The sequence below is a fragment of the Elephas maximus genome, chromosome 19 (assembly GCF_024166365.1).
Source record: "Elephas maximus indicus isolate mEleMax1 chromosome 19, mEleMax1 primary haplotype, whole genome shotgun sequence".
Classification (NCBI taxonomy): domain Eukaryota; kingdom Metazoa; phylum Chordata; class Mammalia; order Proboscidea; family Elephantidae; genus Elephas; species Elephas maximus.
Window position 1 is genome coordinate 69,278,952 of NC_064837.1, and position 25,651 is coordinate 69,304,602.

A 25,651-nucleotide genomic window follows, 5' to 3' on the forward strand; every position below is an offset into this window, starting at 1 on the left:
GGGCTTGACAACACCACACGGGCCTGAATTTGTCCAGCTGTTTCTACAGCGGAACAGGCACCCACGTTGGTGTGTACATGTTCCTTCCACATGCACTTCCTCCCCGAGGAGATGCCCCTGGGGGAGCTGGGTACCCCAGGGTGGGGGTTGGGATTGGGTCCACAACCTGCCACCAAGCCCACTACCCACTGCCCTAGAAGTAGCCACCTGGGCGGAGGTGCTGCGCCCCTTCCTTCTCCCAGACCGACCGACTTCCTCATTTTCCCTGCAGTTTTACCATGAGTTTTTCTCAGTGAATGGTGGGACCGCCTAGCAGGTCCTGGTGAGGCACCAGCTCGGTAAGGGAATGAGTAGAGGCTCTGGGCAGGCAACAGAAATCAAGTTGAACGAGAAGCTTGCTCTCCTGACATCAGCTGCCACCTCTCCCCGGGGTGGGGCTGAAGGAGTGAGCAAGGAGGGTACTGCCGGGTGGGCGGGCTGCTCTGAGCCCACGTCCAACAACGCCCTTGTCCTTGGAAATGGCTGGCTTTCCATGCAAAAACCTGGCTTTCTAACAGATGAGAATTAAAAAATTCATTAAGCTAATTAGCTGCTAGAGAAGACGTAGGCCAGCAAACAAAAACTGGGAGTGGGGGTTTTTAAACATTTGCTTCAACTTAAATTCAACTGCAGCAACGCAGAAATGCCCGAGCTGGCTGCAGCAGGTGTGTGCAAGCAGGGGTCCGCACACACGCATGTTGGTGCACAGGCACAAATGCACATGCATGTCCACACACACATGCACTCACACACATTCACACTTGCACACACACTCACATGCACTCATGCACGCTCCCACACAAGTTCATACACTCATGCACACACATGACCCATACACATTACACATGTGCACACACATACACTCATGCACATGCATTCATATGCACTCACACAGACACACTCACACACACCCATGCACAAACATGTATTCACACATGTGCACACATATATTCATGGACACACATTCTCACACACTCCTGCACACCTGTACACACACACACGTGCACAAACATGTATTCACACGTGCACACATATACTCATGGACATGCATTCTCACACACCCCTGCACACCTGTACACACACTCACACATGTGTACAAACATGTATTCACACATGTGCACGCATATACTCATGGACATGCATTCTCACACACCCCTGTACACACACTCACATGTGCGCCAGCATGCATTCACATGGGCACACATACACTCATGTGCATGCAAGGCATTCATGCACACCCATGCACACCTGTACACACACACGTGCAAGACATGCATTCACACATGCACACACATTCACACACACCCGTGCGCACACACACACGTGCACACACTCATCCACATACACACACGCACTCGTGCACACATACAGTCTTGTTCATGTGTTTGCAGCCCCTCCCTTAGGCACGTCCTACTTTAAAAAGACTCCATATCAAAACAGATGTCGTAGAACGAGCCTTTGCAGTAAGCAAAAGAGCTGTTCTTTGGGAAAGACTTCTCATAAGACTCTCTTTAAAGACTGAGTCTCCCCCAGTGCATTGAAAATATGATTTGATTTAAAGAGACTCTATTTGCACACAATGTTCTGGGGCCCCAGCACCTCCTTCCTCAAGGGCCAGCTGCCCTCCTCAGCCTGGTAGCTTCCTTCTAGAAAGAGCTGTCAGCCACTATCATTCCCCTCCCCGACCACCCAGCTCTGCCTGCTCCCCCCACCTGACGGTTCATCTCAAGCCCCCGTGGCTCTACCAGCTTGACACCCGCAGGACCCCCCTCAGCAGTGTCCCCCATACTGCTGTCACTGCAGCCCCTCCCCTCCTGGCCAGGTCCTCTGCCTACTGGCTCCTCCTGGGCTGGGCACACGAGGCCGGTGGCCCCCAGACCCCACCACTGGGTCAAGTGCAGGTCACCCAGGGCTTGCGACACAGCTCTCCAGACCCCATCACTGGGTCAAGGGCAGGTTCTCCTCGATGAGACTCCTGAGGCTGTTGGCAGTAGATCAACAGCCTTCATTGTTCATCAGCCCACTCTGCAGAGACTCTGTAAGGCTCCTGGGGAGGGAGGGAACAGGGAGAGGCTTGGTTCCTGCCTCTGAGAAGCTCCTGGTCTAGTTAAAGACAAAACCACACCAGTTGAAATCACATGGACTCGGACTCATGGTGCCCCCGACGTGTGTTAGAGTAGAACTGTGCTCCAAAGGGTTGTCAATGGCTGGGACTTCAGAATTAGATTGTATGTATACATAAAAACAGCACACACACCGAACCAGCTGACCAGTTGTCAGTTCTGACTCATGGCGCCCCCACGTGTGTTAGAGTAGAACTACGCTCCACAGGGTTTTCAATGGCTGATATTTTGGAAGGAGATCATCAGGACTTTCTTACGAGGAATCTCTGGGTGAACTTGAACCTCCAACCTTTCGGTTAGTAGCTGACTGTGTTAACCATTTGCACCACCAGGGACCCGTCCTCAACGATAAAATGGGGTAATGGTTGTGCTCACCCCACAGTGCGGGTATAAGACTTAACCAGGTACTGTATGAACTGGGCCCACCACTCTATAGACACTCAACCGTAGTTCAGCCCGATTGTCACCTCCATTATCCAGAGGCAAAGCCGAGGCTCCTAGGAGCCCAGCACCCCATCCCCAGGCAGTGTGGCCCTTTGCCTCTCTTTTCCCCGGCAACCTGGCCGAGGGCCCCACCTCTTCTCCGCCTCCCCTCCTCCCTCGGTTCGTCTCCACCCAGCGCATCCCAGGACTTCCGCTTGGAACGGCTTGTTGGGGCGGAGGCCTCATCCCGACATTCTGTTTGGGATCCTAATGGGGGAGGGGAGAGAGATCCAGGTTCCATTCCTGAAGCTGCCTTCCCGAGATGCGATACAAGCCAGGCAGCCAGCGGGGACAGGATTTGGGCAGAGAAAGAGCAAGCAAGGGATGGGAGATGGGGGGGTGGGCATTACCACAGCACCGGGGCAACCGAGCTGCGCAAAGGGAAAAAGCTGGGCCCTGGCCAGTGGGAACCTCCACCCCCAGCATTCACCCACGCCAAGTGTTTAAGCCGAATTCCTTCTCAAGACACTGTATGAGAAGTGAAACTCTGCTGTGAACAAACTAACTCAGTTACATTACCAGTGGCCCATCTGGCCCAGGCTGCCATGTGCCTGCTTAATTACCTCACCCTGACGCACCCGCCAGGCACAGGAGGCAGGAGAGGCTGCCAGAGGCACGACGGGCGGCACTCGGTGCCCAGTGACAGGTGGGGCACTTCCCAGGTGCATGGGGGCTCAGAAAAAGGAGAGTGGGTTTTCCTTTCCTCTGTCCCATTATTTCCCGTCCCCGCCACTAGGCGCCAGGGCAGGGGGAGAAGAGGGTCGGCTCACTGGCACCTTTACTGTGAGTGCATTTCTCCTCCCAGGGACTCCCGTGGGGGGCGGGGGGAGCGACCCCGGCGGCCTCCACCTCCCCACACCTCTCCCACCTCCAGCTGCAGGCAGGAGGCCCTTCCCCTCCCAACGAGGCTTCCATAGGAACGGAGTCTCCGCTGCCCCTGGCCAGGCTGTTGGTGGAGTTTGCGGTATTTTGTATTGTTTTCCTAAAAGTTTTAAAGACTCTGCGAGGGGTAGAAATGCCTGATCAAGTACAAAATATTCTCCTTCTTCTCGAAACCCATGTCCCTAACTGGGCTATTTCTGTGGCACTGCTCTGTACCTTGGCCACCTGGTTGGCTTTGTGTACATGCACACACACAGACACACGTACTCAGAAATACACACAGGTACACACATTTACACACACACCCATACGTACACACTGAGACATGCACACTCACAAAGACACAGACAAAGATACACATACACACTTACAGACACAGCCACATGAACTCAGATGTACACACACACCCTCACACAGACACACACATACATCCGATTCACACATTCACACATACATGCGTACACAGAAACACACAGACACAGGTACACATGTCGACACAGCCACACATACACAGACGTACACACCACTCACATCCTTACACAGACATTTTCACACATACACAGATTCCCACACACATACATATACAGAAACATGCTGAGGCACACACACAGACACACGTACACAGATACACACACATATCAACACAGCCACACTTACACAGATGTATACACTGACACTCCTAATCTCACACAAACACAGAAACACACACACTCACACAGACACACATACTCAAACACACAGGCACACGGCTGGGCTCGGAGCTTCCCCCCCACTCCCACTCCAGCCTCCCTCTGCCCACCGCCCTTCCTTCAGGCCAGCCTGTGTCAGTGTGTTAATGAAGCTATTTTACACAATTACCCCCAGCTCCCCAGAGTCAGGCCTAATAGGTATTTGCTAATTACCACACATTGATCCTGGCTCTCAGAGGTGACACTCTCCCTGCCTGGGTGCCAGCAGGGGGCCCAGAGCCTTCTCTCCCCAGCACCATGGACATCCAGCAGGGTACAGTGGAGGCTGTTGCCCGGGATCCCCCCTCCAGGCTGCCCATGCTGTGGGGAGCCTGCTGGACTGGATGGCCCACGTCCCGGGTTGGACTCCTGGCACTGCGCCATCTGGCCATCTAAGTGCTCTAGGCCCAGCTTCTGCTTCCTGAAGACAGAGCAGGAAGGAGGGCGCCCACCTCAAGAAGCTGTTATGGGGTGGCATCTACTCCAAATCCAACCTTCCACGACCTTTGCCACCACAGCCACCAACCTCAAGACGCCATCCCAAACATACGACAACAGCTCCGGCATGTACCACGGCTAATCCACCAGTTGTCAGCTCTGACTCATGGTGACCCCATGTGTGTCAGAGAAGAACTGTGCTTCAGAGGGTTTTCAGTGGCTGAATTTTGGGCAGCAGATTGCCAGGCCTTTCATCCGAGGTACCTCGGAGTGAACTTGAACCTCCCACCTTTCTGTTAGCAGCTGAGCGTGTCAACTGTTAGCCACATGGATTTACTTGTCTGCCTGTTGCCACTAAGCCCCACGAGGGTGGTGTATGTGTCTGTTGTGCTCACTGACATGTCCCCAGTGTGAGAACTGGCCCTGCGCACAGTGGGTCACACTCAGAAGCCCCTCGGGGCCACAGCCTGGGGGAATGACCTGCCCAGAACGTCTCTCATAAACCCGACGGTCCAAGGGCCCAAGTTCTAATTCTCCCTCCTTTTTGTTCATTTTGTTTTACGATCCGCCCAAATCACCTAATAGAGCTTCATTTTCCTACTTCGTACACTTTCCTCAATTTTCCACATTTCCTACAATAAGCATGTATGAGTTTTTTAAGCAGACACCTGCCCCCCCCCGCCAAAAAAAACCCAAAAAACCAAACCAGTTGCCGTCAAGCCAGTTCCAACTCATGGCAACCCTGTGTTTACAGAGTAAAACTGAGCACCACAGATCTTCCAGGCTGTAATCTTTATGGAAGCAGATGGCCAAGCCTTTCTTCTGTGGTACCGCTGGGTGGGTTTGAACTGCCAATCTTTCAGTTAGCGGTCGAGGGCAAATCTCTTGCACCACCCAGGACCTTAGACTAAAACCACTTTCTTTTCTGTTGGTGAGAGTCACAACACTGCCTTTAGGCAGACAAAAGTGTGGGCCTGCAGTGGGCCTTGGCCTTGGCCTGATGGGGGCCAGGGAGTCCAGTGCTGGCAGGCGGACATAAGGGCACCCAGAGACTGGGGCCTGGACGGGCCTGCCTACTCCCCTCCTAGACCAAGTCCCACCACACCCAGTTCAGGCTCACGTCCGACTCTGGGTATTTTGTGATTTCAGGCTCCCAGGACGTGGTCCCAGTCTACACACATGACCAAGCGCCAGGCGAGATTACAGAATAATTCCTTTACGGGGTCACAGAACAATTCCTTAAGCCAACGTGGATGTGCGCCTGCGTCTTGGAGCCCCCTCCAAAGTGACCACATCTCTCCGTCCTCTTGGTAAAGCTTCCCCACCCCCTGGCCATGTGGCTTCCCCACCCAAAGTCTTCCCTCCCTCACCTGTGTGATATCTTCTGTCAGCAGCTCCCTCGACCCACTGCAGCCCCCTGCTCCCCTATTCCATGACCCCACTGCCATCATCTGTCTTCCCCACATCCTCAGCATCCTTCACGCCCACCCCACAGTTCTCAGCTGCCCCTCCTCTCTGGCCGCCCCTCCCCCAGGCCACCAAGCCCATCTCCAGCTAACAGGGCAGAAGGATTTAATTGCATGTCAAAATTAAATCTCTTTTGATGAAGAACAATCCAGCGACGGCTCTGCCTAATCATATTAACAGTCTTTTTTGATTTTCAATTATCTTCTCTGGAACACTTTATCCAGGGCCCCTGTGATGGCCGCTGGCAGGCTGCGCATTCACAATGAGGGCTGCCCTCACCGCAACGTGCTGACCACCGCCCTAAGGCCGCCCCTCCGCTCCTGGCCCTGGAAAGGCCTGAAAAGCTACGCCAACGTCAGTGCTGCTCAAAGCCTCCTCGGCCGACCCAGAAGTCCTTCCTGGGTCTCAGGGGCTGTCCTGAGCGGCAAGCAGCAAGGGGCACTCGTTGTGGGACTCGTCTTCTGATAACTAGAGAGAAATGGGTGAGGATGAGAGCCCAGGGGAAGGGGCTGTCTTAGGGCTGTCGTAACAAAACACCACAAAGTGGGTGGCTTACAGACCAGGGCTGTATTCTCCCCCAGTTTTGGAGGCTTTGAGTCGGAATTCAGGGCGTCAGCAGGGCCGTGCTCTCTGTGTGTTGTCTCTAGTGAAGGTCCCTCCTTGTCTCCTTCAGTTATGGGAGCCCTGGGCGTTTCTTGGCATTCCTTGGCTTGTACCCCAACCCTCATGCGCTGTCTTCTCCCTGCGTGTGACTCTGTTCCCAGGTCTGTCCTTCCAGCAAGCCACTCAGAAGGGATTAGTTTTAGGACCCAGCCTACTCCTATATGACTTCGTTAACTGATAACGCTGCAAAGGAAAAGCCTTATTTCCCCCAAACAAGGTCACATTTATGGGTGCAGGGATTAGGACTTACATATATCTTTTTTCCTGGGGGGAAGGGGCAGGGAGGGGAAACAATTCAATCCACAAACGAAACCAAAAACCAAACCCATGCTGTCGAGTTGAATCCGACTCATGGCAAAGAAGAACTGTACTCCGTAGGGTTTTTTGGGCTGTAATCTTTACAGAAGCAGTTTGCCAGGCCTTTCTTCTGCACCGCCACTAGATGAGCTAGAACTGCCAGCTTTTAGCTTAGTAGTTGAGCACAAATTGTTGGCACCATCCAACAAGGACTGAAACGCGTTGAGCACCGACTATAAGCCAGACGTGGAGTTCAGTAGTCTAGATGCACTACCCGAGCCTCGGACAAGCTTGTAACAGAACCAGGAGCCCTGAGCTGTGCCTGCCGGTGCCGGGACAGTCCCGCTCCGTGCCTGCCACACTTTACATGCCACTCAACGCGCACTTCCACCTTTGAGTATCATTCCCTTAGGAACATGTAACTGTCAGCAAACAAGTCCGCCCATGCTTCTAGACCAGCCGTGTTCAACAGATGCGTAATGTGAGCCACAGATATACTTTAAGTCCTCTGGGGGTCACCCTAGGGAACCCTGATAGCACAGTGGTTAAACCGCTTGGCTGCTAACCGAAAGGTCAGTCAGTGGTTGAAACCCACCAGCTACTCTGGGGGAGAAAAATGCGGCAGTCTGCTTCCGTAAAGATTTACAGCCTTGGAAACCCTGTGGGGCAATTCTACTCTGTGCTATCGGGTTGCTCTGAGTTGGAATCAACTCGACAGCAGTGGGTTTAGTTTTTTCGTAGGGTTCGCACTACAAAAATGTTATGGAGTAAATTGTGTCCCCCCAAAATGTGTTGAAATCCTAACCCCTGTGCCTTTAGGAGCCCTGGTGGCACCATGGTCACACATTCAGGTGCCAACCAAAAGGTGGGTGGTTTGAACCCACCAGCCGCTCCTTGGGAGAAAGATGTGGCAGTCTGCTTCCTTAAGGATTACAGCCTTGGAAGCCCTGTGGGGCAGCTCTATTCTGTCCTATAGGGTTGCTGTGAATTGGGTTTGGTAGGGGTTTGTTTTGGGTTTTGGTACCTGGGGCTATAATCCCGTTTGGAAAGAGGGTTTTCTACATTATGCTAATTAGGTCAGACCTGAGTAGGTGGGTTCTAAATCTACTCACTTCGAAGTTATAAAAAAAAGCAAATGGACACAGAGGTGCACACACACATGCATGCATGCACACACACATGCACACACACGCACACGTGAGGGAAGACAGACGCCACTTGAGGATGGTCTACAAGCCAAGGAACTAAGGAACACCCGGGAGTACTGACAAGGAGGGAATCGACCCTGACTTGGACTTTAGCCTCCAGAATTGCAAGAAAACACATTTCTGTCCTTTAAAACCACCCACTGTGGTGTCTCTGTTACAGCTGCACTAGGAGACTATGGCAAAAAGTAAAAAGAAACAGGGGACGTTAAAGGTAATATCTTCTTTAACCAATAGATCCTAAACATATATCATTTCAATGCATAATCAATATTTAAAATGACTGATGAGGTATCCTGAGTTCCTTTCTTCCTACTGAGTCTCTGGAATCCCGTGTGGGTCTGACACTCCCAGTGCCTTGCCATCCGCATGTCCTGCACTCCAAGTGCTCCAGAGACTCACGTGGCTCATGGCGGCCATGCAGGGCACAGCGATTCTAGACTGCGGGCTCCTGAGGGCTGGTCAGGAAGGGGATCTTTTTGGTTTCTGTATTCTCATCAGCTGGCACAGGGCTTGGCATACAGTGGTGCTTAAAAATGCTTGTTGCATGAATAAACAAGCCATCCCACGCAGATGTGAAGTAGAAGTGAGGCTGAGGGCAGGACTTCCCCTCTAAGGGAATTCTCCTTCTCCTTTCTCATTCTCCAAAGTCCGGGAACCCCTCCACAACCAGAAGCCTCCAGGAAGATCTGTCAAGTTGGCCCCCAACTCATGGCAACCCTGTGCACAATGGACAAAATGCTGCCTGGCAAGGTCATGGAAGCTCCATAGACACATCCAAACTCCCTGAGGGACCAAATTACTGGGCTGAAGGCTGTGGGGGTCATTACCTTGGGGAACATCTAGCTCAATTGTCATAACAGTTTATAAAGAAAATGTTCTACATTCTACTTTAGTGAGTACTGTCTGAGGTCTTAAAAGCTAGTGAGGGGCCATCTAAGATACTCCACTAATCTCACCCCATCCTGAGCAAGGGAAGATGAAAAAAAACCAAAGACACAAGAGAAAGGTTAGGCCAAAGGACTAATGGGCCACAACTACCACAGCCTCCACCAGACTGAGTTCAGTACAACTAGATGGTGCCCAGTTTCCACCTCTGACTGCTCTGACAGGGATCACAATAGAGGGTCCCAGATAGAGTAGGAGAAAAATGTAGAAAAAAATTCTAACTCACACACACACACAAAACCAGACTTACTGGTCTGACAGAGACTGGAGAACTCCCAAGAGTGTGGTCCCTGGTCACCCTTGTAACTCAGTAATGAAGTCACTCTGCTGGAAGCTCACCCTTCAGCCAAAGATTAGACAGGCCCATAAAACAAAATGAGACTAAATGGGCATAGCAGCCCAGGGGCAAGGACGAAAAGGCAGGAGGGGACAGGAAAGCTGGTAATGGAGAATTAAAGGTCAAGAAGGGGACAGTGTTGACATGTCATGGGGTTGGCAACCAATGTCACTAAATGGTATCTTTAATAATTGTTTAATGAGAAACTAGTTTGCTCTGTAAACATTCATCTAAAGTACAATAAAAAGAAGAAGAAAGGGCCAAAACAAAACACTAACCCTGCAACTCGAACTAACAGAAAGAGAACTGAAAAAAAAAAAAAAATGCTGCCTGGTCCTGCGCCATCCCCGTGATAACTTTCAAATCAGACAGTTGTGATCCATAGGGGGTTATTTGTTTTTTCTTTAATAATATTTTATTGTGTTTTCATTGAAGGTTTGCACAGTAGCTTAGGTTCCCACTCAACTATTTCTACACAAGTCGTTCAGTGACATTGGTTACATTCTTCACGATCCGTGAACATTCTCGTTATTTCTGTCCTGCTTATTCTGTTCCATTGGCTAATTGTTGTAAGTAGATTGCCCGGCCTTTCTTCCTAGTCCCTCTCAGTTTGGAAGCCTCACTGAAACCTACTCAGGATCACAGCAACACACAACCCTCTACTGACAGACGGGTAGTGGCTGCTGTTGAGGTGCATTGGCTGGGAATCGAACCTGGGTCTCCCACACGTAAGGTGAGAATCCTACCGCTGGACCACAAATGCCTCCTCAATGGCCCTACAGGTGGTTATTCAGGAACGCAGATGGACAGTGACTTGGTCATCTAGTGCTGCTATAACAGAAATACCACAAAGGGATGGCTTTGACATAGAGAAATTTATTCTCTCACAGTCTAGGAGGCTAGAAGTCCAAATTCAGGGCACCAGCTCCAGGGGAAGGCTCTCTCTCTGTCGGCTCTGGAGGAAGGTCCTTGTCATCAATCTTCCCTTGGTCTGACAGCATCTCAGCACAGGAACCTCAGGCCCAAAGGACGTGCTCTGCTCCTGGTGCTGCGTTCTTGGCGGGATGAGGTCCCCCATCTCTCTGCTTGCCTCTCTCTTTTGTATCTCAAGAGAGATTGGCTTAAGACACTATCTAATTTTATAGATCTCATCAATATAACTGGCTCTAATATATCTCATTACATCATAGTGACAGGATTTACAACACACAGGGAAATCACATTGGATGACAAAATGGTGGACAATCATGCAATTCTAGGAATCAAGGCCCAGCCAAGCCGACAGATATTTTGGGGGGACACAATTCAATCCATGATAGACAGGAACAAAATGCTAAAGAGGAACCCAAGAGAGGGAAAATCAAATCTGAGTTGCACCATCACACTAACCACAGCTGACACAGTTTCTCCATCTCCAGCCCATGTTGCCTCACTGCAGCCTGTTCCTCGGTTCCCGACATGGTGCAACCTGGGAACCCCACAGCATCCCGGGGAGGATCCAGGGAGATGAGACAGCAGCACACTGAGACCCAAGGAAACATGGGGCCTCACCAGGGTTTAAATCGTGGCCCCATCTTGGTCTCCACGCACCATGCTCCAGACTTGGCTGCTGTGAAGCTGCTGTGCGGCTGGCGACAGAAGTCAAGGGCCCGTCCGTGTGAGCGGGTTTGCGCAGCAGGCTCTCACGTATTTGCTGTACCTGGAAACCAGCACCCTAGACCACAGCCTCCTCCCTCTGGGCACCTGCTGTATACTCAGGGGAGGGGTGGGGGTAGTGGTTTTCTGTCATTTCTGTCTGTATCCCACCAATAGTGTTCCCAAACAGCCTGAGTCTTGCCATCAGAGCGACCAAGAAAACAACAACAAAAAAATTGTATTTACCCAAGGGCCCACACATGTGGGTGGTGCACTGTGGCCGCCCTGGTGGATTTTAGGCAAACTCAGACAGGTTGACACAGTGGCTGCAACAATAGCTCAAACATAGCAACGACTGTGAGGATGGCACAGGACTGGGCAGTGTTTCATTCTGTTGTACGTGGGGTTGCTATGGGTCAGAACCAACTGGATGGCACCCAACAACGGTAACAACTGGTTGATTTTAGGACATCTCTGAGTCTTCTACTGTGGAAGCCTCAGCTAGGACGGCTGACGCAGGCAGGAGCCCCCTCAAACGGTCCAAGAGAAACTTGCTGGGGAGCCGAACCCCCTGCAGAGGGGCCCTGCCCACAGCATCCCCCCTCCCAGGACCCTTTCCAAATGGGCCCAAACCTTCAGCGGACATGCCTTTCTGAGGCTTCAGAGCCAACCCCTTGCAAACACTTTCTGAAGCCATCGAGGTCCTGGGGTCCTGCCATGCCATCCTTTCCCAGCTCCTGGCACCCCAGGAGGAGGGAGCCCGCCTGCCACCTCACCCCTGGCGCCCGCTGCCATGACTGGAGCATTTACCAGAGGGGCCACGCAGAGGACACAAGGGCCGTGGGCTGTCTAAGAGTCTCAGGGCCAGAGCTGGTAATAAGATGTGAAGTGCGGGGGGTTGGGGGTGAGGGGGGCCAGGACACTGATCGAAGGGATGGTTTAGATTATCTTAGTGATGGGCTTAACTGTTGGGACCTCACCTTCTCTTGGGGGCTGTGTGGCAAAGGGTACTTTTCTAAGTCAATCTCTTTTTCCTTCTCTCTCTCTCTCTCTGTGTCTCGGCGTCTCTACATCTCTGTCTCTGTCTCTCTCCTTTGTCCTTCTCTCTCTGCCTCCTTTCACTCTGTCTCTCTCCCTGTCTCTACATCCCTGTTTCTCTCTCCTCTCTCTGTCTTTCCATCTCTCTTTCTCTGTCTGTCTCACACACACACACACACACACTAACTCTCAGAGTGTAGAATCAATACTGTAGCCGTCACCAAACTGTGGCGCTCAGGATCTGGTCACTGTGCACCTTGAGACTCCGGCACAGAGGGGCCTGGAAATGAGGCCATGTCGGTGGAATAAGGGGTTTCTTGTGTTCACGGCGCCACGTCACAGAGCTCCCCTGGGCTCGAACCTTCCCCTCCGCCCTCAGTCCTCTCTGAAGCCCTGGCTGTCCAGCTTCCGCGGAGGGGTGGTTGCCTGGAAGGCCCCCATCCTGGGCCACATGGCCACAGCCCTCTGCGAGTGTTCTGCAGGGGCCCGGCCCGCTACCCCCCCACCAGCAGTGACGCCCCAAAAGATGTAGTTAACTGTATCCAGCCTTCAGCACGCACCCTTGTTTGATCAAAGATTTAGTCACTTTTTCTCCCTCTTATAGCAGAAAATCTTGGGTTTCTTGACAGAGAATTAATTGCTGCTGATTAAATTTCATCGCTGAAGGAACACTCCTCCCAGAGGGATCCCACCCAGATGGCGGGCGTCTGCCCCTGCGTGGAAAAGCACTCCATGTGGGAGCAGAGCGTAGGACAGCCTGGGGGTCCTGGGGACTCTCTGTGGGCGTCCCCCCCACCCCCCCAAGAGAGGTCTGGAACACGTGGTTTGGAACCAGACTGAGGCCGGGAGTCCCAGGAACTCACACCACTTCCCAGGGAAACCACAGGGGGGCCGGGGGGAGTGGTGGCCCCATTAGCCAACCCTGGGACCTGGCATCTCCAGGTTCTCATTTCAGTGGTGCTGTGTCCCCCCACCACAAGGCCCCGGGCGAGCTGAAAAATCAGAGCCTGTGAGAAAGGCCAGGGTGAGAGACCACCACCCACTGAGAAGACCAGGATTCAGGGTCTTGGACACAGTGGGACATGGGGTTAGAAGGCAGCCTTCCAAAGGTCAGGCTCCATGCCCACAGCAAGGCCGGGCTGGGTAGACATCCTCACAGCTGCAGGCAAGGACACCTGCCAGCACCCTCCCCTGCCTGGGCTAGCTGGCACAGCCTCTCCCCCTTCTCCATCCTCCCTCATAGGTATGCACCCCGGTATGCCCACCCCAGGTGGGTGGCAGGCACAAGAGCATCTTATACCCCTCTGGGCACCTCTGGGGCTCTGCCTCTGCTTCCTTCTCACCTTTGGCTGTCACTGGCACCTGTGGGCTCAAGGCAGCCCATCTCTGGTCCCTGGGTTCCAAGGAGAGGTCACCCTCCAAAGTGGTCACTGCTGGGAGGTGGCGGTCAAGTCAAGCTGGCCCAGGCAGGGAGGCTGCACCTGCCTCGGGCATTGAGGGGCCAGAGAGGGCTTCTCCAGTACACCCTCGCTCATGGGGTCCCAGTGAGGCTGGGGGAAGCAAATCATTCTCCCCAGAGGTGGCGTCTCGGGGTCCTCACTGTAGGGTGGCTTAGGAGCTCATAGTGACTGGGGCAGAGCCATTCCCCAGACACGCCCCCGCCCCCGCCAGCCCTGTCCTCTCAGAAACTTCTTTTTTGCTTGCAAGGGGGATATTCCACCTGCAGGTAGTAAGTTCCCCAGCACATCGGCGTTCAGAGGCAGGAATCTGTGCAGGGGATCCCAGCATGCTGGGGACGGCAGGTGGGCAGTGTGACCTCGGAGGTCCCTCTGACCCTCAGAATGTCCCCTCTCTGTGGCATCTGCAAGGCCAGCTTCCACATCCACACAAAAGAGATGGGGCCGGATCAGAGAGCAGGGGCCCTGTAACTACTCACATGTCCCAGCTTGGCCAGCCCACCACGGGCAAGGAAAACCCCAGACCCAGGGGCCACACATGGAAAGGCCACAGCTGGCCAGGGCGGGGTCCAGCAGATTAGCCTGTGTATCCAGTGCTGGCTGGGTCACCCACACAGGGAAGAGCAGAAGCAGGCCACTGTGCTGTCAGCCCCGCTGTGAGAAACCCTGCATGGACTCCCACCCACAGCCAGCCCTGACCACCCAATACATGGATGCTGGCCGACTGTTGTTGGCTCAGAGTCCGGTGTCAAAAAGCCTTTCCTGCGGGATATTTCAAGGTGGGATGGGAGGCGGTAACCCCACCATCAGTGGCTGTGTGCTGGCTGCTCCCCAGGAAGCTGCCCGAGGCTGGAGAGGGTCCTAAGTGGTTTCTCAGATCCCTTCTTGGCCCAGCCAGTGGTAGGCACCTTCCTCTGTGAGACTAGTGCTCCCAGCTTCCCCTCCCACCCCCCACCACTGGCCCTTGAAAACTGCACAAGCCCATACACACCCAGGCCTCTTCAGCCTACCTGCCTCGCACAAGCCACTTGCCCAGAAATGCAAAGATGGAGGAGAAAGATCAGAATAGGGTAGAGGCTGGGGGGTGGGGGGCGGGAAGCTGGGGAAGGGAGCATCCTCCCAGGGCCCACTGACAGGGCAGATCAGAAAAGAGCCCCCAGCAGGAGAAAGGAGGGTGGAACAGGCCAGGACTCCTCTGCCACCAGTGAGCAGCAGGCATCCGCATAAAGGTTACTTAAGGCCGAGAGCTGGCTTCTACGAAGACGCTTCTAAGGACCCTGAGGATCACGAGGGGGACGCAAGGCACAGATAGACAGATGGACCCCATGAAGAGGGTGCCCCCATTCTGCAAGGGCAGGGGGCCAGGGATGTTCCAGGGGGATGTCTGAGGCTGCTCCCAGCAGGGGGTGATCAGGGCTGGGTCCTGCCTCTCGTATCATCCCAGTGGGGTTTACTCTCAAACACCCATGTGCTGCCATGCTCAGCCTTCATGACACCGTCCAAGGTGGGTGCTCACACCCGCGTGTTGTTGTTGCTGCTGCTAGCTGCTGTCGAGTCAGCCCTGGCTCACGGAGACCCCATGCACAATGGAAGGAAGCATTCCCAGTCCAGTGCCTCTCCCACCATCAGTTGTGGATCAGACCATTGCGATCCATAGGGTTTTCATTGGCTGATTTTTGGAAGTAGATCACCAGGCCTTTCCTCCTGGTCCATCTTAGTCTCAAAGCTCCACTGAAACCTGTTCAGCCTCCTAGCAACATGCCAGCCTCCAGTGACAGGTGAGTGGTGGCTGTGCATAAGGTGCACTGGCTGAGAATGGAACCTGGGTCTCCTGCATGGACAGAGAGAATTCTACCACCGAGCACCATTATCCTCACCTGACTGCGACAGGCAGGGAAACAGAACGTAAGTGCAAGGGAATTGCTAGTCTGAACACCATGGCTGGGGAGTGACAGAGCTAGGGCTCGGGGAGGTCTGTCCAGCGCCAGAGCCCTCACCTCCAGCCTCTGTTTCCCCACAAGTAAGTGGCAGAGGCATGCACACCTTGGAGCAGGTGGAGGGGAGGAAAGAGGTGTCCTGTTCCCCAACAAGTCCCTTACGGAGCCAAGCCTTTTTGGAGGGTCCATGTGAACTCTCCATTCAACACCCAACCCCTCCCATCTTTCCTCTTTTCAGAGAGTCCTCGATGCCCATCCCCCTGCCCTCTGGGGCCCCCAGCACCCTGGGCAGGGAAGGAACTGCAGAGACCACCCCAGCCCAGCTCCCTGCCCCGAGCAGGGTCCCCATCACCGCTGCCCTGCCGAGGGAGCTAAGCGCTTGTCTCTCCACTGACCTCGCTGTCAGGGCACGGCCCCCTCAGTCCCAAGGTTCACAGCCCATGCAGCAGAATCACATTTTGCAATGGCAGCTAGAGCCAGAAAATCCGAATTAGACTGCAGACACCTGGGGGGCAGAAACCCACCTTTTACTCCCCTGTAACTGTCTCCCTCCGCCCCCCGCCCAGGGTCTCTACTACTGGACATGGAGGGGCAGGACTCAGGGGCCCAAAGGGACTCCCAGTGCAGAGGTTCCAGGGCTCCTGGGGCCTCTCTTCAGTTCTGGAAGGTTCTTTGGTGGGTCCACCTGTCCAAGCAGGGCCTCGGGGGCACAGTCTAGCCATACTCATGCTGATCACCCTGCTGATCGCCCATTTTAATTGGGTGGCAACGAGCGTTTGTTCATGCAGTTGAGGAGGCTTTACACGATCTATGTGCAAAGAGTCTGGTACCTGTGTGCTTTCTATCACAAACATCAGCATCCGTAGGGGCCAAAAAACCAGCCCTATTAGACTAACAATTCCCAGGCAAGAAGGGAAGCACACCATGTCAAGCACCAGACACTCCGGGGAGCGGCCTCATCAGAGCCCCGAAAACAAGGCCCATGTGTCTACAGGCACAGCTCTCACTCCAGGCCTGCTCCAGGATACACACCCCTGGTTCAGCCAGAGTCTGATGGACATGGCCCAACAGGCCCCAGGCTCAGCTGATCAGCCGCTCACCAGCTACTCTAGAGGAGGAAACCGAGAGGCCCCAGGTGCCCCGAGAGCACGGCCAAGTCCTGGGAGGGCCTCAGGTTGGTGGTGCAGAGGTCAGCTTCTCGCTTGGCAGCAGGAGATCCCCCTTACTCCTGGAGACACTTGTAACCACAGCTTAGTGGCCCCAGGACCAGGAGGGGTGGGGGGCTGACCCCTTACCGCATCCTAGTGCAAGACCAGGCTGACCTGCACACGTGTGTGCATGTGTGCTTGTATGCATGTATGTGTGCATGTGCCTGAGGGTACATCTACATGTGTCCACGTGTGTGTGCATGTATGTGTCCATGTGTGTGCAAGCATTGTGCAGGTATGTATTGTGCATGTGTTTTGCAGCTGCATGTGTTTATACGTATGTGTGTGCATGTGCGTGTGTTGTTGGGCACAAAGACCACACAGACTAAGGGTTACTGGCCTCTCCCTGCTGCTCCTGGACCCTGAACCCCCACACAGCCTCCAGGCCAGGACAAGGGGGCTCCGGCCACAGGCTGAGCTTGGAGTTGTGAGGAGTCAAGAAATCTGGCCCTTCCAGAGTCTCCAGAGCACCAAGCATGGCCCCTGACCAAGGGAGGAGCCTCAGCGAAGGGCATCCTGTCTCTCAACTCGTGGAGCTGGTTCCCTGAGTTTTTCAAAAACATATTCAAGTGGTGCTCAATATCATTAGCCATTAGGGACATAGAAATCCAAACCACAAGACGGCGCTTCACACCCACTAGGATGGATTTTAAAACAAACAAATGGAAAATAACAAGCGTTGGTGAGAGTGCAGAGACACTGGAACCCTCCTGCATTTCTGGTGGGATGTCACACAGTGCAGCCGCCGTGGAAAAGTTTGGCAGGTTCCCAATGAGTCAAACGGAGTTACCATATGACCCAGCAATTCCGCTCCTAGGTATAAACCCCAAAGAATAGAAAACGGGGACCCAAACAGATACTTATACAACAACGTTCATTGTCACGTCACAATAGCCAAAAGGTGAATGGGTAAACAAAATGTGGTATAACCATACAGTAAAATATTATTCGGCCATAAAAAGGAATCAAGTACTAACACCTGTTACAACGTGGACGAACCTCAAAAACATTTTGCCGATTAAAAGAAGCCAGACGCAAAACGCCACCTATGGACTGATTCCCGTCATATGAAATGTCCTGAACAGGTAAATCCATAGAGACAGAAAGCAGATTACTGGCTGCCAGGAGCTGGGGGAGGGGGAATGGGGGCAACAGCCTAATAAGTACCGGGTTTCATCTGGGGTGATGAGAATGTTCTGGAACTATACAGAGGTGGTGGTTGCACAACACCGTGAATGTTCACTTCTAGACAGTTGATTTCAAGTTATGTGATTTTCAGCTCAATTAAAAAAGAAACAACACATTAAAACATAACATTTCCAGCTGTGTCCAGATGCCCCAGCCCGCATGCTCCTTCCTCGTTCCTTCCTCATCCACCAAAGCTGGGAGTTAGAAGAGCAGAAAGACGGGTGGGTGGTGCACGGCGATTCCGGGGCTCAGGGAACCTCCTGGAAGGCTCACGCCCGCGCGGGGCCATGTTCACGTGCAGGTGTTCCCGGCCCACGCCCTTCCGCTAACGCAGCGCCCCCTCGCGGTCAGAATAAGGCCAGCAGCTCCCCGTGCCGCCCTCCTGTGGCTGCCACCCCTCCGCAGGTGCCCCAGGTGTGAGCCCTGGCCCAGCCCCAGTCCCCGCCGCCCTTGCCTGGAGCCACCGCAGCGGCCTCGTTAGTAATCCCGCTCACCCGGCTTATCTGCGAACCGCAGTCACCCGCCCCCACCCTAATCTCGCTCTCCAGCCTGCACGGAGCGCCCTCCCTTAACTCCCCGGGACCAGGCCCTCTAATGCAGTCACCCGCCCCCACCCTAATCTCGCTCTCCAGCCTGCACGGAGCGCCCTCCCTTAACTCCCCGGGACCAGGCCCTCTAATCCTGTTAGCGCCGGTGCGCCACCCGCAGCTCTAAGCTTCCTCTTCCCTCTGCAATAAGCGGTTCTGACGAGATCCTGGTGCATGTGCACACGTGTGCCCCCAGCCTGCAGATTCGCCAGTGCAGGTGAGGGGGGCCACACCAGCAGGACCTGCGCCCTCTGGACCTTTTTCCAGGAAGGAGACCAGAATGCGCACTTGAGAGGGTTACAAACGTGCGTGGTGACAAGCATTCCTGGGTGGGTGGCGAGGGGAGTTTGCTCATTAAAACATTCCCAGATCCCCCCCCCCACCACACCGAGCCACGCCACCCAGAGGAGAGCCTCGGAAGCTGCGTTTTCATAAGCCTCCACCCACCCGCACCTCACCCCTCTCCATCCAAGCAAATTTAGGCAGCACCACACAGAGCGTGGCCACCCGCCTCCCCCAGCCTCTCTCCCACCACCCCACTTCCAGGACAGAGGGAAGGAGGAGGGGGTGGAGAGGAGGAAGAGAGCACCCCCATCCCTAACCCCGGTCTTGGGCCTCAGCTCCGGGAAATCCACCCAGCAAATTCTCAGGCCATCACCCTCCTGACCCCATGCTTCCTTCCCACCTGCCCAGCCGCCTCAGGCCAGGTCCTCCCCTCCGGCCTTGTATCACTGGTGAGGAGGCTGTGAATGCATGGGAGGCCTTGGCTCCTCCCCTCCAGCCTTGTATCATTGGTGAGAAGTCTGTGAATGGACAGGAGGCCTTGGCTCCTCCCCTCCGGCCTTGTATGATTGGTGAGAAGGCTCTGAATGGGCGGGAGGCCTAGGCCCCGCCCCTCAGACCTTGTATGATTGGTGAGAAGGCTGTGGCTGGGTGAGAAGGGCGTGGTCGGCCTCTGAGCAGAAAGAAAGCCTGGGGTTCTGGGTCGGTGAGCACGCGTGACAAGGCCGTCCTCATATCTGTCACGTGCATCGTGCCTTTGACCTCTCAGCTGCCCCTCTGCGCTGCATCCTCATGGCCCCCCAGTCCGGGCTTTCACCTCTTCACCCCACTTGCTCTAACAGCAGCCCCGCCCGCGCCCTCCAGCCGGGCAGACCTTCCTATTTTCGGTCATCATTGCTCAGCCCAGGACCACCTGTGTACCATCCCGTCAAATCGAAACGTCTTTCCTAAAACCCGCTCCATTCTGACCCAACCTCCCCTTCCTGTGTTAGGGCTGCCTGCCCTTCTCTGCACATTCATTCTCCTGGATGACCACACGCTGAAGAGCCAGAGGCAGCCAGATGGCTGAGTGGACGCTGAGGGTGAGGCCCATTCAGAGGTCTGCTCCAGGAGCGAAAGGGCCAGGTCCCAGGGAGGAGGTTACCTTCCCAAGTGCCGAGTCCCCTACCTCCCCCTCTCCCCTGCTCCTCCAGGCAAACACTCACAAGAGAGACCCTCGGCCATTCACTCTACTCTGGGGGTCCAGTGAGGGTCAGTAGTCATGTGGGATGGAAGCAGGAAGGTTTGGGGATTTTTTTCTTTTTTCTTTTTTTTTAGGGCGAGGGGTCTTCCAGGGCACACTCCCCCAGAAGGCTCCTTGGAATGGATTTCCAGGGCCTGGATTCACCTTCTCATCCTCTCTGGAGTATTTACACCATGGAAATTGGCAGACACGACAGGTTATTTTTTTCCTCTGGAAGAGCCCATTTTAAACATTTACCAGCACATCTCTAACTCTGTGGGTCTGACTTGATGGAGCATCACCTCAGCTAGGGGGGCTCGTGAACACACAGGCTGTGCCTCCTTCCCCACCCGCCCAGTGTCTGATGCTTAGGCCTGGGGTGGGTGCCTACTCACTTGCCCAGTGATAAAAACACACATTCCCAGTGCGTGCACGCACACACACACACACACACACACACGTTGAATCCTGATGTCCAGAGCAGGAGCCTGAGGCCAAGAGTTGGCATTCCTGGCAGGTCCCCAGGCGAGGTGGCTGCTGCTGGTCCATGGTCCTCACTTTGAGAACTGCTGCCCAAAGCAATCGACATGGATTAGTCTGCTCAGGGCCACAAAGGACGACAGCTTGCAGGAGAGGAGATTTAGGCAGCAGGGGGCCGTCTTCCAGTCCTGAAAGGCTGGAAATGCAGTTCTCTATGTTCCCAAAACAGCAGGTTTTCACCAAGGAGAAGAGGCCTGGTCACAGAGCCAGCCCTCCACGGCCCGCTGCACAAAGTGCGAGTGCCAGGCTGCATTCCGACAGTTCTAAGGCCCGCTCAGCCTCGGCGACGCTGTGCCGGCTTCCACCACCCAGAGTCCTCCCGGAGACAGGTGGGGCACCCATCCACTGCATCCTGCTCTTTCAAACACATAAAACACCAGCAGCCCAGGTGGAGGCCCTAAAACGCCACACTTCATTTGGTTCTGCCACAAGATTGTCTCCTGTTGAGTTTTAACATCATGGGTGTGCAGCATCGTGTTTGGGTGATGGGTTAGATCCCATGCGGGGCCAGCTGCCAGTCTAACACACACGGACACACACACGGGCACACACATGGGCACATGGGGCTACAGGAAGATGCGTTTGGGATCCAGGCAAGTTGGAAGTGCGCCGTCTGTCCTAAATTACTAGAAGGAGGGTTGGGTGGGTGTCTAGGTGCTGGGAAGTTAAGCAAAGCACCAGGGGCATTCAGGACCACTGAGGCTGGGGAGCCCTTCACACCAGGCAGCTTCCTCCCCACCCCCCCAGAAGCCTCTCATCCCAGCACGTGGGGAGAGGAGGGCGGGACCTTCGGACCCGCCGGGGCCCCAGGCCAGCTTTGCTGCCCTCTCTCCCTTCCCCCTTCCCATCTTCACAGCCACCAATTCCCGTGGATTCTTCCTTGGCAGTTTCTCTTGCTTCCTCTTCAAATTCTCTCCTCAACCCACTTCCCATCGGAGCCTTCAGACCTCATGTCTGAGGGCCTCTAACCCCTTCCACCTGGGTTCCCTGATATCTGGCTCTCTTTCCTCAGATTTACCCTGATAATTTCCCTAAAACATCACTGTCATCATACACCTCCCCTCCCTCTTTAACCCTCAGTGGCTCCCCATTGCCCACAGAATGAAATCCAAATTCCTTAGCCCAGCAGGCCACACACTCCCCTCGTCTCATGTACCAGCACCTCTCACCTGCCACCTGCCACCTGCCGACCTGTTGTCAGGGAAGCAGTCCCCGGGGAGCAAAGGGCTTTAAAATCCAGCACACCCGGGTTAGAGTTCCAGCTTTTGCTATCCTGACTAGGGAGGACTAGGCAGGTTACTTCTCTGAGCCTCAGTTTCCTCACCTTAATAATGGATATCGTAATGATGTCTTTCTTGCATTATTATCTAAAGGCTCAGCTGCATGACTTCTCTACCCAACTAGAGATGCCAGCTTTCAGTCTGGCTCCGTACTAACCACACAGTTGTGGGACGAACTAGGAAACAAGGCCCAGGCAGGGAGGTTTGTGTGTGCGAGTGTGCATGTACAGATGTGCATGTGTGTCACATGTGTGTGCTCACATGCATGTGAGTGAGTGTGCATGTGTGTGCATGCATGTGTGTGAATGTGCACATGTCTGCATGTGTGCTCACATGCATGTGTGCAGGTGTGCATGCGAGTGTGTATGTGTGTGAATGCATGTGTACACCTGTGTGCATGCATGTGTGCTCACATGCATATGTGGGTGTGAATGTATATGTGCACGTGTGTGGGTGTGCATGTGTGTGAATGCACATATGTATCTGCATGTGTGCTCACATGCATGTGTGTGCACATGTGTGTATCTGTATGAATGTATGTGTGTGGGTACACACATGTATGCACGCTCACATGCATGCATGGGTATGCATGTATGTGTACGTGTGCATTTATACATGTGTGCTCTCATGCTTTCATGTACAGGCATGCATGTGTCTGCATGCACGTGTGTGTGCATGTATGTGTACTGGGGTGCAGAGGCTATTGCAGACACTGGGGCCACCAGGCCCTGCATGACAACCAGTGTCTGTGTGTGTTTGAGAGGGCACACTCCTCTCAGACCTCAGTTTATCTGTAAAAGAAGGGGCAGGACTGGAAAATCTCAGGCCCCTTCCTGCCTGGATTCCAAGCTGAGCGGACACGTGCTGCCCCGTGGTGGAAGGAAACGTGCATGGCCATGCCCCCACCAAGGCTGCTGGTGGCTAGGGTTTCTGCTGTCTTGGACACAGGTGATGAGGTCTGGCAGGTCGACTCTGGGCCATTCCTTAGCCTCTCAGCCTCACCATCTCCATCTGTTAAATGGAGCTATTCACTGCACATCTTTTGCTGCCTGTTGTGGGTGAGGAATGAGATCAGACATGAAAAGCACTCAGGTTGCTGCCTGGTCCGCCGTGAACATCCAACATGGGGTAACTTTTTATTTCTGAGTGGTCAGACAGAAGAACTAAGAGCCGCTTCTTAAGCGCCATAGCTGTGTTGGGAAAGCAAGTGTGTATATTCACTAATCCATTGCCGTCAAGTCAATTCCCTTCCTCCATTCTCTCTCTGTCCCTCTCTTCTGATTTCTAACCTCCTTATTCTGCACCAGCTCTTGCCATCGGCTGTCTCCATCCTGTGGAACGAGGGAGTGTCAACGGTGGACACCTGGAGATCACGAGGCAGCCTCACCTCACCGTCTCCTTTCTTCCTCGCTGGCCACTGATGGGACCGTGTGTCCTGAATGGGACCCAGTCAGCAGAGGGAGGCGATTCAGCACACGGACCCATAGCCAGGCCACTCGGCTGGCTATTTCGGCTCATTATTTAACCCTCTGTGCATGGCAGGGCTGTGAAGACTTCGTGAGTTAAGTCTTGTGCAGAGCTGTCAGAATTGACTCGATGGCACACAACAATAACATCCACATGGAGAGCAGTGCTGACCCTAGGTGTGTGGTACAAGTTAGTGTGGTGGTGTTTGTGGTGCCCACCAGGGCTGTTCACAACCTTCCGGAACCTTCTCCTGCTGGGCCCAGGGTAGGACGCACATCTCCACCCACTTAAAGTGAGACACCGTCACATGACTTGCTTTGGCTGGTGAATTGGTGGGGGGTCACTTCTGGTGGAAGTTTTAAGATCCCGTGTGCACTTCACCACAATTTCTTTTCCGTTTCCCTAGTAACCAGGAGATGTGGCTGCACCCTGAGTCTGGACCCTGGAGTGAGGGTGGCAACAATGCTGTGCTGAGCCTCCCCCCCCCCCAAAAAAGACAAAAACAAAACCAGCTGTCATCTAGGCAATTCTAACTCACGGCAACCACATGTGTGGAGAGTAGAACTGCTCTCTATAGGATTTTCCATAGTTGATTTTTCAGAAGTAGATTCCCAGGCCTTTCTTCTGAGGTGCCTCTGGGTGGATCTGAACTCTCAGCCTTTCAGTTAGTAGCCAAGTGCTTACTGTACCACCCAGGGCCTCCTAAACTGGCCCCAGCCACCCACAATGTCATGTGAGCTGGACATGAACCAGTATTTGTTAAAGCACTTTGATGTGAGGCCGTTTGTTACTGAGCATAACCTAGCTTATGCTGACTGATATATTACTACTCTTTCGGAACTTCTCTGAGGCTGCTTCCTTCTTGTTTATGTTAACATATACCTATCAAGTATGAATGAATGAACACACATTTCCTGTCCCCAAACTTCGAATACCAAGCAAGAATACCAGTAAAACTTGCAATGCAAAGGATATCATGAGCTATGATGCAAACAAGAGATTTAAAAAAAAAAAGTTACAAGGCGTTTTTTTCTAACAAGATCAAGAACCTTTACTGAAGACACTAACTTTTGGTTTCATAATTCAGTCCGAGTATTCACACGTTAGTGGCGGCAGTGGTGGTTCATTGGTAGAATCCCCGCCTTCCATGCGGGAGACTTGGGTTCAATTCCCAGCTAATGCACTTCATACACAGCCACCACCTGTCAGTGGAGGTTTGCATGTTGCTATGATGCTGAACAGGTTTCAGTGGAGCTTGCAGACTAAGACAGACTAGGAAGAAAGGCCTGGTGATCTATTTCTGAAAATGTGCAACCCCGTGTATCACAACAGCCTGATCCACAACAGATCATGGGGATAGCACAGGACCGGGCAGTGTTTCGTACTGCTGTGCATGGGGACACCATGAGTGAGGGCTGACTACAAACAGCAGCAGCTAATAGCAACAAGACAACCTACAGGTGAGATCACCCGCCAACAGCAACGAGGCAAGGCCCAGGTGCACCTTTTCTACCAGTAAGGTCCCTCCACCCCCACCCAAGTTAACTTGTTTATTAGAGGAAAAAAAGAAGGAGAAAAAGCTGAGTGAATCCAAGAGTCTGGGGTAAGCCAGGTGAATATCCCCCACCCCCACCCCAGGAAACCTCTCTCTATGCCACGGTCCCTGGCTCCCCCTCGTGGCCCTGGCCAGCACTGCTTGGAGCTGTCCGCTGAAGGCCATCCGCTAGCTCCCTGCCTGGCAGTAGCACCTGGGACACTGACGGCCACATAAATCTGATTCATCAGCTCCTGGGCCCAGGGGGCCTGGGTATCTGAGAGGGAAGGACGAAAGGTGCAGGATGGAAAAACACAGCAGCTGAGAACTGCGCCGTCTCCAGGGCTGGAGCACGCAGCTCACCTCTGCTAGCAACAAATCACTCCCACGGCCACCCACGGCGCAGGGCTGCTGTGGCTGCTCCCTGCCACCCTGCAATGCAGAGGGACAAGGCCACGGCCAGCCAGCCCATTGCTGACGCCTGGACAGGGCTCCAGGGCCACCTGTCCGGAGCGATGGGGCAGCTTCCACAGAGTCTCAGCCCTCCAGGCACAGGTGGGCCCTCTGGACACCTAGGGGCTGGCATCTGGGGACTGGGCTGGGGGGGCGCCAGGCCTGCTCCTCTGTGTGTCCACTCCAGGGCGATAGGACCCCCGTGCCAAAGAC

General features: G+C 54.0%; 1 protein-coding gene and 1 pseudogene across 1 annotated transcript in view; one reads left to right on the top strand and one right to left on the bottom strand.

Moving 5' to 3' along the window:
- Positions 1-25,651, bottom strand: part of RBFOX3 (RNA binding fox-1 homolog 3) — a 551,245-nt gene that overhangs the window by 314,139 nt on the left and 211,455 nt on the right. The gene's annotated exons all lie outside the window — the stretch shown is intronic.
- The window catches only part of LOC126063198 (basic proline-rich protein-like), a 54,259-nt pseudogene continuing 31,798 nt past the window's right edge, over positions 3,191-25,651 (top strand).